The 14,890-nt window shown below is 38.5% G+C and overlaps 1 protein-coding gene across 2 annotated transcripts in view; it reads left to right on the top strand.

Moving 5' to 3' along the window:
- Positions 1-14,890, top strand: part of KCNQ5 (potassium voltage-gated channel subfamily Q member 5) — a 499,302-nt gene that overhangs the window by 299,154 nt on the left and 185,258 nt on the right. Inside the window, exon 1 of one of the 2 annotated variants that reach the window (XM_032409464.1) lies at positions 12,188-12,658. The exons of the other annotated variant lie outside the window; for it this stretch is intronic. The gene's annotated coding sequence lies outside the window, so the exon portion shown is untranslated. Of the gene's footprint in view, positions 1-12,187; positions 12,659-14,890 lie in introns of those variants that run through there. 2 annotated transcript variants of the gene reach the window in all.

Below are 14,890 nucleotides of genomic sequence, written 5' to 3'. Positions count from 1 at the left end.
CCAGTCATGGGAGGTCACCAGGAAAAGCACAGTAAACAAGGGTATGGTTGTTTTGCAGATTTAATGACTTTGCCTTTGACAATAGTTTCTAGACAGTTAGAGGCATCCTTTTCTTCCTGGTACAGAGATGGAGACACCCTTACAAATAGAGATTTCCCTTATAAATGTACATTTCCTTTACAAAAAGGTAACTTCCAGTGGGTTTTGGAACTTTTCTTATGTCTGCTGTTTCTTAAAAATAATCAGCCTAAAATAATCCTTATGCCAAAGTGGCATATTTCAGAGGTGACAGTTCTGCTCCCTTCAGCCTCCTACACCAATGCTGAATTCTAAACCTAAGTCTATTTTATAAATTATTTTCCAGCTTGAACTGAGTTTAGACATAGTGAAACTCAAAGTCAAAATATCAGATTCCAACCTTTGAAATTACTTTTTCTACTTTGATAGTAACCGCTTTCTTCCTTAGTAATTATCTAATTGGTAAAGCCCTTGAAGACCTTCATCAGGAATCTTCTCTACCATTCATCCCCTCTTTTATCATCTTGCCAAAGTCATTCCTTAGCTGAAGCTTTTTGTCTTTAAATAGCCCAATTTTGTTCTTTTAAGTCAAAGGTCCTGAATTTGTACGCTACATCTAGATTGTAAGAAACAGTCATCTGTTTGCTTTCCTGCTTTTTCTTTTTCTTCTGAGGACCCAGTAATGTGTTCCTGCATGTAATAAATGCTTGCTGACAACTTTCAAATAGGCTGGTTCCGTATGATTCTATGATTCCTTCATTCAGCGATGATTTGTTGAGTAGCTGGTGTGTACCAGGCATGGTACTGGGCTCTAGATACACCGGATGAGTGAATCAGATTTCGTCCCCACTCTCACAGATCTTACAGTCCAATGATGAAGCATACAAAATGAGAACTTCTCCTGACACACAACTTATTCAAACACATGTATTTGTATAAAAAGTTTGATTAATTAACATTTTCCCAAGTGGACTTCAGCCTGACTTGCACCCAGCTAGCTATAAACCAAGATTTCTTCTATAACAATTTCCCTTGGCAAAGTGTGAATCACAAGACCCTTCCAGGCCTCAGAATAAGAGCTGGCAATTCATTCTTTGGTTCTAATAGGGGAGATTATTAACTCAGTGTTACCAAGGCCATTGGTATTGGACTCGTATGTGTTTGGGTTACAGAATATCTTTCTCATATTGTAGGAAATGACATCAACAAATTGTAAAATATCTAATACCACTGAAACAACCATTACACTTAAGTCCACATTCAAATCCGGTGAATTCTACTAACCTGTCCTCTCTGTCTCCTCTTCCTCCCCACCAAGCAAGAGTCCTCTTAGGACAGCTCTTCCCCTCTCCCGCTCTATCCCTGCTGCCTCTGATAGGGGAGGAAAAAACCCTTTTCCTTGTGCCCTTCTAAATTCTCATTTGAGGCCCCTGTAACAAAGGACAGATTAACAAAAGAAAAATAGTTTATTAATATGTATATTCATATATACATGGGAGAAACCCAGAGATGAGTAAACTCAAATATGTGGCTTAGAACCTGGGCTTAAAGGTCATCTTTAGCTAAAACAAAGGAGGGTGTGAGGGAGGCAAGTTATGGGAAGGTGACCAGGAAAAGGACTATTAACAAGAGCAAAGTTTATCTTACAGATTTAAGTGGGAGCCTTCTCCATTGATAAGAGTCTCTTGTGATTTAGAGTCCTTCTTTTCTTGGTACTGAGAAGGAGATACCCTTGCAAATGGAGATTTCCTCACAAAGAGGCAACTCTACTCTGTTTCTCCTATGTCTCCTGCTTCTCAAAATAATCAGTTCAAAATAATCTTTATGCCAAAGTGCATATTTTGAGGTGACATATTTTGTTTCCTCTACCCCCTTAAGATCCTTCTGTGTCTATCCCTCCTTTGTCACTAAGAAATCTTGGTCTGTTTGTACCTGCTTCAAAAGAGGACTCTCATTTTTTGCAGTTATCTGTGGAGGTGGGAGCAGGGTAGAAAGAGTCAGGAGTGGCATGAGACTTCCTCAATTTACAGATGTTACAGAGTTTTTACTTTTAAAACATGAGAATGTATTATCTATTCAAAACAAAAGCAAACAAAAATTTAAAAGAAAAAGAATGTTAGGAAAATAGAGGCAGTATGGTGAGAAAAAGCAAATGGCTGGAGGAGGCAACACAGCCAATATTTTCTCCATAATCATTACTCTTTATATCACCTTTTGACGCCGGATGTTTCCCTGCGGTGATTTATAAGACTTCCATCATAATGACCATCCACCAACAAAGAAGAGTAACAAAACTGGGTCAACAAAAGGCCTTAGCCCTGAAGTTCAAATTCCTTGGCAACCTTTCAAAGTTTTTCTTTGGCAGACCTCAGCACAACTAAGTAAGAATGTCTCTGGGTTCATCTCCAGGTGCTTTATCCAGCTTTCTTATCTGTGACACAGTACAAGAATCATAAAGAGCATGCCGAGCTTCTGGTTCCAACTATGGGCCTGTATTAGAAGGGCTAACCTGAAAAATCAAGTGTGTCATGTCCAGATCTGCCTGACTTCCATGATGTGTTAAGGAGGAAAGTGGAGGGGTGCCTGGGTGGCTCAGTCTGCCTTCAGCTCAGGTCATGATCCCAGGGTGCTGGGATTGAGCCCCGCATCGGGCTTCCTGCTCAGCAGGAAGCCTGCTTCTCCCTCTCCCACTCCCCCTGCTTGTGTTCCCTCTCTCGCTGTGTCTCTCTCTGTCAAATAAATAAATAAAATCTTAAAAGAAAAAAAAAAAAGAGGAAAGCGGAAGGAGGGGAAAGGAGAAAAAGGGGGTAATAAGAAGCTTGGTGGGGATGGAGACGGTAAAGAATAAGTCAAAAATAAGTACAAAATAATGCTGCAGAAAAACGATTTGAGATAACGAAGACAGCATTTCAGTGTATCTACTTAAGGAAGGGTTATTAATGCAATTATACTTTCATGGAGAAGGAATTAACTTAGAGTATAATTGTATTCTCAAAAGATGAATTTTCAAGACTCTTCTGTGGGGGGGGTGCTGTTGATAAAACTCTCACTTCTAGTAAACTTAGAATAAGCTATTTCTTGTTAATCTAGCCCATAGGTTATAGAAAATGCCACTGTATAGTAAAGAGTGACAGGAATTTAAGTTGAAAGAGTGATATGGTGACAAAATATGCTTTTCTAGATATCCAGCCCTTCCCCCAGATAGATTTAGCACAGTAAGTTGGTTTAAATGGTTGGTTTCATATGTGTGGTAAAATTGTGTTTGACATCTGTTTAATGAGCCCATGATGCTTGAAAAGAAGGGCAGACCTTGCTATTGAATGTGAGGGAGTCTGGGAGCCCAGCACTGCGTGTGTGTGTGTGTGCGTGTGTGTGTGCACGCACACGCATGTGAGAGAGACTAAGTACCAGCTCACACACTCCCAGCTCACACACTCTCCCAGTCTTGTCAGCTGTTACTACCTTTTTATCAGGATCCTGTTAACTTGAGATTTGTTCTTAGCTCATGGAAAAGGTCTCCTTTGTTTTCTTCCTACAGATAGGAGAAGTCTCTTGGCAGAGTTCTTCAAAGGCAGTTAAGTCAGTAGCATCATGGAAATTTGGCATTGAGTTTAGGACTAGGACAGATCTAAACATTAGTTTAGCTTATTTTAACAGACAATTGTTCCATGATTTTTCATCTCTTTATTTTAGCAGTTAGCATAATCACTCACAACCATCATTCCCAAAGTGAACTCACTTGTCCATTCTTATCATTGTGTAGTCTGAGTAATGGTAAAATTTAAATTTAAATTGGACACATAAACATTATGGCAGAACATGAATAAATCATCCAGAGACCTTCTGAATTGTCCAGTTTACACTTCTTTAAAGTTAATGCAGAAAGTCAAATTGAGGCCTTTGATTAAATAAGAAATTGAACAACTGGATTACTTTAATATATTTCATCACTGGTAAATTTGTCCTTTTGCCTTTTAAATCATTTTTAATTGCTTTGAGTGTTGCCAGAATGCATGCTAACTCTAATCTATTGTAACTACCAGTAGGAACTCTGTACCTCCAAAAAAAAGAAGATGTATATTGTAGGTGATTTAATCCACCACATATTGGTTGGGTTACTTGGGGAGTGGTGCAGGTTGATATAGAAGGAATTGAGACCTGGTTCTTGAAAAGTGTCTCAGATATTAACGATCTTGAAACTGAAGTATTTTGCCTTTTGTACTTTGGAAGTACTGTGATGCACCAAAGTCCCATAAAAATGGGTCTTCCAAAGTTATATTTTCTAAAGGTACTATGCATAAACAATAATTCTCCAAATAAGGCCAACCATAAAATATTTTAAGTGCTAAATTCTTTAGCCTATAAATCCTGTCAGCATTTAATAGAAACTTTTCCTTTGCTGTCAACTAAAAGAGAAAAGAGGGAATGAAACTAATAAACTTGGAACACACGCCTTCATGTTGGTTGCTACACTCAGGGCTTTACATTCCTTTTTGTGTGCTAAATCCTCTACTGCATTAATCATTTCATGTAATACTTGGCCACCACACAGGGACGATATCTGTATTTTACATATGAAACACACCGAGACTCAAAGAGATTGTTCAAAGCCACACACAGCAAGTCAATTATCAGAGAAAAGATCCAAACCAGGACCAAATCATTTAGCAATCTCATAATTATCTTCCCTTTAATGTCTAACACTCCTTCATGCATAGATGCTCTTTCAAGGATTGGAGATACAATTTAAACAATATCTAAATAAGAACTCAAGTCATTATTTTCCTTGAGGGTGGGGAGAAGACTTTAACTGGTATATGTTAAAGCTTCTTTTTCGCTTTTTTCTTGACATGAAATCTTAAGGGAAAACCTGCATTTTAAACAGATAAAAACTGAGATACTCTGAGTATCTGAGGAGGGGAGGGACAGGGCAGGCTAAATTCCTAAAATTCTGGCTTCCCCGCCCCCCTCCCCCCACCAAAATGAACTTTTGACATCTCAAAGCTTTAAGTGATGTCAGCCATTCTGAACGTTTAAGAGTTACTGTTGGTAGATGAGCCAAATGTTCCTCAAAAGTCAACACAGATAAACGCCGATGTTTGGAGCAGTTGGTATTCAGACCCATTTCATTACAGCGTCCAGAACCTAGTGTGCAGGCTCAGCTCTGCTCCCACTTCACAGTATGATCTTGAGTGCATAACTTAACCTGGTGGATCTGGGTCTTTTAAGCTTTGAAATGAAAGAGGGTTGACCTAGAACAGTAGACCTCAACCCTGGCTGTACATATATAGGACGCTTTTTTAAATTTCCAGTACCTAAGTGCCACCCCCAAGGAATCCAATTTGTTTACATCTTTGGATGAAGCCTGAACAGGAATACTTCTCAGGTGCTCCTCAGATGATTCTAATGTGCAGCCAGAATGGAGAACCACTGGTCTAGATGATCTCCTTGTGTCCTTTCATTTCTAAACTGATTTTTGTCATTGAAATGCTAATGAGGACATTCTAAAATATCTCCTCTACCCCGCTGCACAGCATCAGGAGCTCAAGGTTCATTTTTATACATTTTTATACATTCTCTCTCCTACTGTCCATATTTCTCATGGGCCCAAGAGTAAATCACCTGATTGGCATTTCCACAGAAAGCCTGAGGAAAAGACTGATAGCTTCAGGGTTCCCCAGGAAAAGATCTGATTCTCTCATCTTCCTTTTCCAAGTCATTTCCGTGTTTTCATCATTCATCAGTCATTCTTGAATGCTAAGTCTCACAAATTATGAAAAAGAAAAATTCTGAGCCCTCTTTGAGAATGACTACGTTATTTTACTAGATTCCTTAGGGCTTCATGTGTCTTATGAACGGATGTGTACCCAATGCTTAATACAGTAAGTACCTGGTACATAATAGGTGCTCCATTTTTTTCCCCTAACAAATGAAGGGCATCCGATTTAGCCAACAGAATCTCAAAAGCTGAATAGCATCCTATGGATATGGTTCCCTCATGAAGCCTCTAACTACCCCCCTGGAAGAAAACAGTTTGATCATGCTATGAAACAAATGGGCAGTTGAGACACTCAGTATTATAGCCCCCTCACCCCTATCCTAAGTTTACCAGTAGTTGATTTGATAGAATTATAGTGTTGAGGTTAGAGATTGTCTCAAATAACCTATTCATAACGTAGTCAGTAGAAGCACAAAACTGTTGTGGTGTTCCATTTATGAACACTGCTTCATACAGATGAAGCACAGTGTATGTTGTGCTTCATAACAGTGTTATGAAACAGTATTCATAAACTGAACACAACAACAGTTACAAGTTGCTGGAGTTCAGGTATAATATTCTGCCCTTTTGGCCCCAGAAATCAATTCTACACTCCCTCCCAACATAACCATAGGCACAAACAAAGCATTCTCCTCTATCAAAAACATGCTCCCTTTCTAGATTCTCACTTTAAATTAAGTATCTGTCTGTAGGCTATGAAAGTCAAACATTGCCTCTGTATTGAACAGTACAATAGAGGAATTTAGGTATTTTATGTTGATATAGTAAGGTATAACAAAATACGAAGACCATATGAGGCCTCACACATGAGATACACAATAAATATATGTTCAGCTGACAAACAGACATTAACGCTAAGGTCAAGAATCAGGTAAAAATTCTACTGACATTAATGGAAGAATTGCTCTAATTGGCACTGTAGGAACATGGTTTTGTACATTTTCAAAGTACAATACATCCTCTGAAAACAGGAAGACATGGGGTGGCCATCGATTAGTACCACAGTAGGTAGCTATTAATGCTCCTATATCACAGCTATGACCCATTTTACTAATAACAGCAAGGAATACAAAACTCTCCACGGAAGCCTGTTTATATGCTCCCTGTTTACTACAGTAAAAGTGAACAGGGGAGTTTCAGAAGCATTTATCCTTTTATTTTCTCCTATACTTCTGAGTTATATTTTAATACATAGGATGTTACCAGTCAGCCAGTATTCTTTGCTTTCCCTTTTGAAAATGTTAACTTTAAATCAAGTTTTGTTTTTTGGGGTTTTTTTGGTTTTTTGCAGGAGAAAATGAGTTTAGTAATCTGTGGTCTTGGTATGAGGCAGAGCCTACATTGATAAGCAGAATAAAACACATTTAGCTTTCAGGGTAGGTCTGGCCAATGATGATCCTGCAAATCAGAGCTGGGATGCTAGATGCTCTCTGCCTGGGAATCTTGCCCAGAGCCTTTTTGGCTGTCATTTTTGCTGTTTCATATTTGCTATTTCATTTATATGCATCAAATTAACAGTAACTCATATTTGGGCAAGAAAAGAAAGATGCTTACAAGTTGCTGGAGTTCAGGAACTCCCAAGAAACTCTACAAGGAACAGAGCTTCTAAACAAGGTTCAGGTTTCCATATTTTTAGAAAACATGCATATATGTGGATTATCTATAAAGACATTCAGCACACATCCTTAATTCTAGAATTATGCTATCAATTAAGGATGCCATGAAAATTTTAAAGAGACATGGTTTAGTACAGTATATCTGAATCTAAAGAGCAGCAACCAATATTATTTTGGTTATATAACGTGTTGGGCAGCCCTGAGATTCAGAAATGTTAAGGAGAACAAGAACTTCCCCCGCCAAAAAATGGGGGGAATAAATAAATCACACTTTCTCATTTCAGAGTTTATAATTCAAAATGATAGTTTCATCTTTTTAAAAAAATTGCTTTGGGGAAAACTCAGACTAAAATTGCTGGTGAATAAAAGTTTATTTATAAACTTGAGAATCTCGGAGAATCACAATACAATTCAAATCTAATTACAGGAATGACATTCCAGAACACAAAAGTATGGCAAGTGTCTTGAGTGTGTTTAATTTTTTAACTAAACTTTCAGCAATAGCTCTTTTCATCTAACACTCTAAAACAAATAAACATAATATAGAGTGATTTTGCACTGCTAAGAATTTTTGAAAACCTGCCAGCCATGGGCGAGGGTGAAAAGGAATGCTTTGATGCATGTTATTTTGTGTGTGCTGAGTTTTCATCTGCAGTAGACTGGGATCACAATGAAAGAAGCTTGACAACACAGTCCTTCCACAAGCATTGTGACATCTGAGCTGTCACATAATTCGAATTACCAGCATAGGACTCAGAACTGGGGGGAGGGGTGGGATGGAGGACCCAAATGGACCTACAGACATTCAGCCTAAGTATCACGGCAAAAGTGACCAAGATCAAACAGTAGCCCATTAACACAACCTTTAAACCACCCAACATCAATTGATTAAAATATTTATTAAAAAGATTTCTCTATTCCTTTATTTTCTTACCTTTTTAATAAATATTTCAATGTCTCCCCACAATATTCTGTTTGACACCCCCAGATGTGTTATTTTGATACAGAAATATTATCATTTGGAACATAAAAGTGACTATCCTTATTAATTAATTAAATTAATGGTTTAACCCATTCACTTCTAAAACTGATACAGTTCTGTAAAGTGAAAAAGGGTAAAATATGACGCTGACCTTCATCATATACTGTGGACAAGAATGATTTAAATGAGGAGTTAGAGAACAGCACACAACAGCATCTAATCGTATGTCTAACTCTGCAAGACAATAGGCACTATAGGAGATACGATAGGAGAAAGGAGATAATAGGAGGGATTATAGGAAAAAGTGGAGGGCAGAACACTGGACAAGGTGGGGTTGGTGGAATTTTGGATGAGCTGAGATGACGAGATAAAGTAAATCAGGTGTGATCTGGAGACAAGATGCCAAATGAGCATGAAAATTAAGAGACCCACCCAGAGATTTGTGCATGTGCAGAACAGTGGTTGATGGAGAACAGAAAGACCAGATCTGGTCATGATGCCTTTGGAAGGCAGGCAGAACCTTGTTCAGTTCAAGAGACCATAGGGAGCCACTGAAGGTTGTTGGAAGGGGAAAGCAAACTGATAAAAGGAGAATTTAGGAGCAGTTTGTAGACTATATGGCAACAGAGAAAAAGTGGCGCCAGAGAGACTAATAAGCTAATGGCAGCATCCAGGTGTGAGACTTTAGAAGCCTGGCCTAGAGGGAGCCAATTTTATTGCTTCCTGGGGCCACACAAGTCCCTCTGTAAGGGCCTTTAAGCTTGTCATTCTGAGATGCCAACTACAACTATCTTCCATTTACAAATGTTTTTACCTGAGGGTTTAGACTCATTGTAGATATCATTAATTCTTTTTTTCCTCTACAGTGATGAGATTTATATCGTATACACTTTTCTGAGGAAAACACAGAGTCTCATCCAAATTTTAATATTTACAAGCTAAAACATGATACCTATTACTCAAAAAAAAAAAAAAAAGGTTGCCTTACTTACAAAAGAAAAAACGTTCTGTAATTGGTTGAGCTTACATGACGAGTTATTTTCAGAGATTTTGGAGTCAGTTTCTTTTGGAAACAGTGATATTGGTTTAAATTGCAGATCTAAAGTAAAATATTTTAGAAGAGCTCCTTACATTTGTTTATGAAAAAGCAGAAAGTTATCCAATGGAAATGGGGGGGGTAAAAAAACGTTTAACTATGAGGCAATACATGGACCGCATACGTGGAATTCATATTTGTGAATAATCTCCTTAAAGCTTGAGTGAAGGGCAACTGGGTGGCTTGGTCGGTTGGGCTTCTGCGTTCGGCTCAGGTCATGATCCCAGGACCCTGGGATCGAGTCCCGCATCGGGTTCCCTGCTCACTGGGGAGGCTGCTTCTCCCTCTACCCTTCCCCTCTGCTTGTGATCTCTCTCTCTCTCTCTCTCACTATCTCAAAATAAATGGATAAAATCTTTAAAAAAAAAAAAAAGCTTGAGTGAAAATATGATTTAAGTAATGTATTTTGACTTCTTTTTTCACGGAACAAACCTTACCCTTACTGGAATTTAATTTATTATTTATTTTAATAGATGATTCTTCTTTTCCTAAACGCCAGAGAAAAAGAGCTGACCTCTGCATTTTTAATAGCATAAAATGCCTAAAATTTAAAAGTATTGTTTGGCAAATATACATTACTTAAATGAGAGTAGAAAACACTGATGTTAAAGACTGAGTTTGAAACCTTCAATTAGATTGCTAAGGCTGTTAATCACTGCTCTTAGATGTTAAGATGGCAAGCTTATATTTCTTGTCAAGTCGGTCATAATGAGTCTCAGTGCCTTGTTTGAGTTCCCACAATTATCCATTGTTTGAGAAAATTAGAAAGAATGGATATCTACTTAAACAGATTACAATGGTGCTGTCTTGGCCACCTTTCCATCAGTTCTCAAGTCACAGAGTGAGTGAGTGCCCTGGCAGCTTTGTACTTCCTCGGTCAATGGACTCAGTAATTGTAATTGTGCCCTGATAGACTTTTTAAGTGTAAGCTCTGAAACATTAAGAAGGATCGCATTGTCTAGGTTGCACGCACTTTACTTTTCTCTATGACCCTCATAGTTATATGCGGATTATTGTAAGGACATGACCAAATGATTTGTGTTCATCGATAGAAGGCGTAAGACTCATTACTCTCCAGCTCCTGAGAGTATTTGCAGCCGGCCATGGTTTTTTATGTGGTAACTCCTGTTTATTTGTTGATTCTAAAACCACAGTGAAAATATGCGTTATGGTACAGAAAGATCTTATTTTTATGCAAACTATAAATATTTTATTGATTTCATATACTCCATATTTATAAGAAAGTATTCTTTTAAGCTCATATTTTACATGAATCGATATTAGTAATAGCATTCTTGTTAAATACACTTATATGTAGGTTTGAATTTCTATGCAATTTAGACATACAGCCAATCCTCGTTATTTATGGATTGCATATTTACAAATTTGCTGGTTCACTAAAAATTTTTTTGTGAGCTGAAAATCAATACTCAGGCCACTTTTTTGGTCATCGGTAGAGCAGTGAAGAGTTTCAGTCTCCCGACATTCACGGTTCCAGCTGGGGTTGGACAAGGTCATCCCTGCCTTCTTCTTTTGGTTCCCATACTGTAAGCAGGTGTCCGTCCTTTTCACTATCTACTTACTGCCACATTTTTTGCAGTTTTGTGCTTTCTGTTGATGATTTCACTATTTTAAAATGGTCCCCAAGCGTTAGTGCTGAAGTGCTGTCTGCTGTTCCTTTAAAACAAACAAACCAATAAACAGACCTGTGATGTGCCTTCTAGAGAAAATACATGTGTTAGATAAGCTTCCGTCAGGCATCAGTTATAGTACTACCGACCAGGAGTTCAATGCTAATGAATCAACAATATATATTAAATGAGATGTCTTTATTTTATTTTTTAAAGATTTTATTTATTTATTTGACAGAGAGAGACACAGTGAGAGAGGGAACACAAGCAGGGGGAGTGGGAGAGGAAGAAGCAGGCTTCCCGCTGAGCAGGGAGCCCGATGTGGGACTCAATGCAGGACTCGATCCCAGGACCCTGGGATCATGACCTGAGCCGAAGGCAGACGCTTAACGACTGAGCAACCCAGGCACCCTAAATGAGATGTCTTTAAATGATTGAAAAACCTGTTGTGACCAGACGCTTACAGGAAACTACTTCTGTATTTCCCTAGGAACAGTGGCTCAGTAGTGGAGAATTCAGTGTTCAGAGCAACTTTACAGAACATGTAACTACCACAAATAACGAGAATCAACTATATCATCTATTTTTTTCTTTCCTAGAAGCCATTTTCCCAATATTTCATCATGAGCCATTATGGCCTGGTTGTGAATGTGAAATGTGTCATCTGAGCAGTCGACAGACGTTATACCCACTTTTGTTGTACTATCCATTGACCCACAGCATCAAACAATTTGCAGGAGAAAAGTGGCTCAGTAGTCTCCAGAATTGTTTTTTGTTTCTGTTTTTGTTTTGTTTTTGTTTTTGTTTTTTAAAGATTTTATTTATTTATTTATTTGACAGAGAGAGACAGCGAGAGAGGGAACACAAGCAGGGGGAGTGGGAGAGGGAGAAGCAGGCTCTCCACTGAGCAGGGAGCCCGATGCGAGGCTCTATCCCAGGACCCTGGGATCATGACCTGAGCTGAAGGCAGATGCTTAACGACTAAGCCACCCAGGCGCCCCAGTCTCCAGAATTGTTAACCCCTGGATGCTCCTATTTTTAAACCCAAACTTCCACAGTCAGGCTGCTATTAAAGTTGGACTTACTAGGTTTAGACATCATCATTTAAATTTTTAGGCAAGGCTCATAACTGGGATAAGTGAATGGAATCCTGTTGCTTTAGAGGTAGCAACACCTAACCAAGTGCCTTGTGTAAAGAGTAACTTGCTCCATCTGTGTCGAAAGGGTCTAGAGCATGCTTTTATGTGGAATAGTGTCGTCGATTTGGATTTAGCTGGAAAAGATGTTTGAGCTTATGCAGATCAACCTCTTGGTTTTGCAGAAGGGAAATGCAAGGCCCAGAGAGGTTAAGGTGCCTGCCAAGGCCACCTGCTGGGCCAGAGCTGAGGAGGCGCTGCCTTCCAGCCCCAGAGTGCGTCCCTCCATCACATCAGCCTTCCTGTGAAGTCCTGATGCCAACTGCAGAGGACAGAATAGTTTTTGCTACTTTGAGAAGTCATCCCAAGCCCAACAGGAATTTCTTGTTATCTCATAAAGGTATTACTTTTCTTCCTCATTAGTTTATTTATGAACAGAAGTCAAATATTCCCAGTTAACTTCGAATCTGAATTTTTATCTTTTCATTTGAAAAAGGAAAGCAGGGCGCCTGGGTGGCTCAGTTGGTTAAGCGACTGCCTTCGGCTCAGGTCATGATCCTGGAGTCCTGGGATCGAGTCCCGCATCGGGCTTCCTGTTTGGCAGGGAGTCTGCTTCTCCCTCTGACCCTCCTCCCTCTCATGCTCTCTGTCTCTCATTCTCTCTCTCTCTCTCTCAAATAAATAAATAAAATCTTTAAAAAAAAAAAAAAGAAAAAGAAAAAGGAAAGCAGTCTTTTGAAAGGTAGCCTTCTATTAATTTGTGATGACACTCAAATATTTTATTAAAGCTGAACTTTTATTAGGAAAAGAGAAACGTCACGGTGTTCAGTTTGAAACTCCTGACTGGATCTTGAGCAGGTCAAGGTGGGAGGCACTGTGGACAGGGGAATGTTGCAAAAGAAATGCTTTGAGAAGAGTTTACTCCATACAGACTATTTTTGGGGAGCCCAGCACTTCCTCCATGACTCAACAACTGGCACAGGTGATAGACAGATTCTACTAATAGCTGAGTTCAATAAAACCCACTCAGTTATGCTGTGAAGACTTACTGTTTTTGGAAGGAGCTGGAGAAATTAATGAATGAGAACTGTTTTGTTTTATATCTTGTAGTGGTCAGAGGAAGATATACAAGGACAGAGAGATAGATTTAAGGTACTACATTTTTCTTCTACTGTATATTTTATTATATGGAGCAACATTTCAGCACTGGCTCCCTTCAGCAGCGACAAAGGAGAAGGTCCACAGTTACGAAGTTTTCCATTAGATTCTATTCACACATAGAAAATGAAATGCCATAAGCCTAATGGTATTAATTGTAGGGTTTTATTTCCTCCTTTTTATAACCTTCTTTGGGATAGAACCACATTTCTTGCCCTGTGAAAATTTTAGTCCATAAACTTTTCAAGTTCTCTCAATGATTTAATAACCAGGTCCTGCAGCCCTCCTCTGTGATGACTTTTGGTCAGAATAGGGAAAGATAATGGCATGACATCATTTTAACATATCTAAAACAAAAGACATCCCTTTGTTTATTTATTGAATGTAATAATTATTTTTTATTTTTACTGAAGTATAGCTAATATGCAGTGTTCTATTAGTTTCAAGTGTACAATATAATGATCCAACAATTCTATGCATTACTCAGTGCTCATCACTGTAAGTGTACTCTTAATCCCCTGTATCTATTTTACCCATCCTCCCACCCACCTCCCCTCTGATAACCACTAGTTTGTTCACTGTACTTAAGTGTCTGGTTGTTTGTTTGTTTGTCTCTTTTTTTCTGTTTGTTCATTTGTTTTGTTTCTTAAATTTCCACATATGAGTGAAATTATATGGTAGTTGTCTTTGATCTATTTCACTTAGCATTATACCTTCTAGGTCCATCCATATTGTTGCAAATGGCAAGATCTCATTTTTTTAATGGCTGGGTAATACTCCAATATATATATGTATACCACATGTGCTTTATCTATCCGTCTATGGATGGACACTTGCGTTGCTGCCATATCTTGGCTACTGTAAATAATGCTGCAATAAGCATAAGGGTGCATATATCTTTTCAAATTAAGTGTTTTTGTTTAGTTTGGGTAAATACCCAGTAGTGGAATTACTGGGTCATATGGTAGTTCTATTTTTAATTTTTTGAGGAACCTCCAAACTGTTTTCCACAGTGGCTGCACCAGTTTGCATTCCCACCAACAAACAGTACATGAGGGTTCCGTTTCCTCGGCATCCTCGCCAACACTTGTTATTTCATGTCTTTTTGATTATAGCCTTTCTGACAAATGTAAGGTGTTATCTCATTGTGGTTTTGATTTGCGTTTTCCTGATGATGAGTGATGTTGAGCATCTTTTCATGTGTCTGAGTTTCTTTAGTTAAAGGTAATGAAACAAATGTATGGTAAAATCTTTGGCACATCTTCCACTGTATTTTTCATTCCTTTCTTCTTATTTTCCTCATCCATATGAAGCAATCGACAAATAATATTGAATACTTTGATGTTTTCAGAACGATGCTACACACTGCAAGGGTCTCAAAAGAATAAAGAACATTTCCTTGCTTTCAAGAATGTAATGTTTAGGGATGCCTCGGTGGCTCAGTCAGTTAAGCGTCTGCCTTCGGCTCAGGTCA

This window comes from Phoca vitulina, unplaced genomic scaffold (genome assembly GCF_004348235.1).
Source record: "Phoca vitulina isolate PV1807 unplaced genomic scaffold, GSC_HSeal_1.0 scaffold11, whole genome shotgun sequence".
NCBI classification, from domain to species: domain Eukaryota; kingdom Metazoa; phylum Chordata; class Mammalia; order Carnivora; family Phocidae; genus Phoca; species Phoca vitulina.
This window is presented reverse-complemented; position numbering and strand designations above follow the sequence as displayed.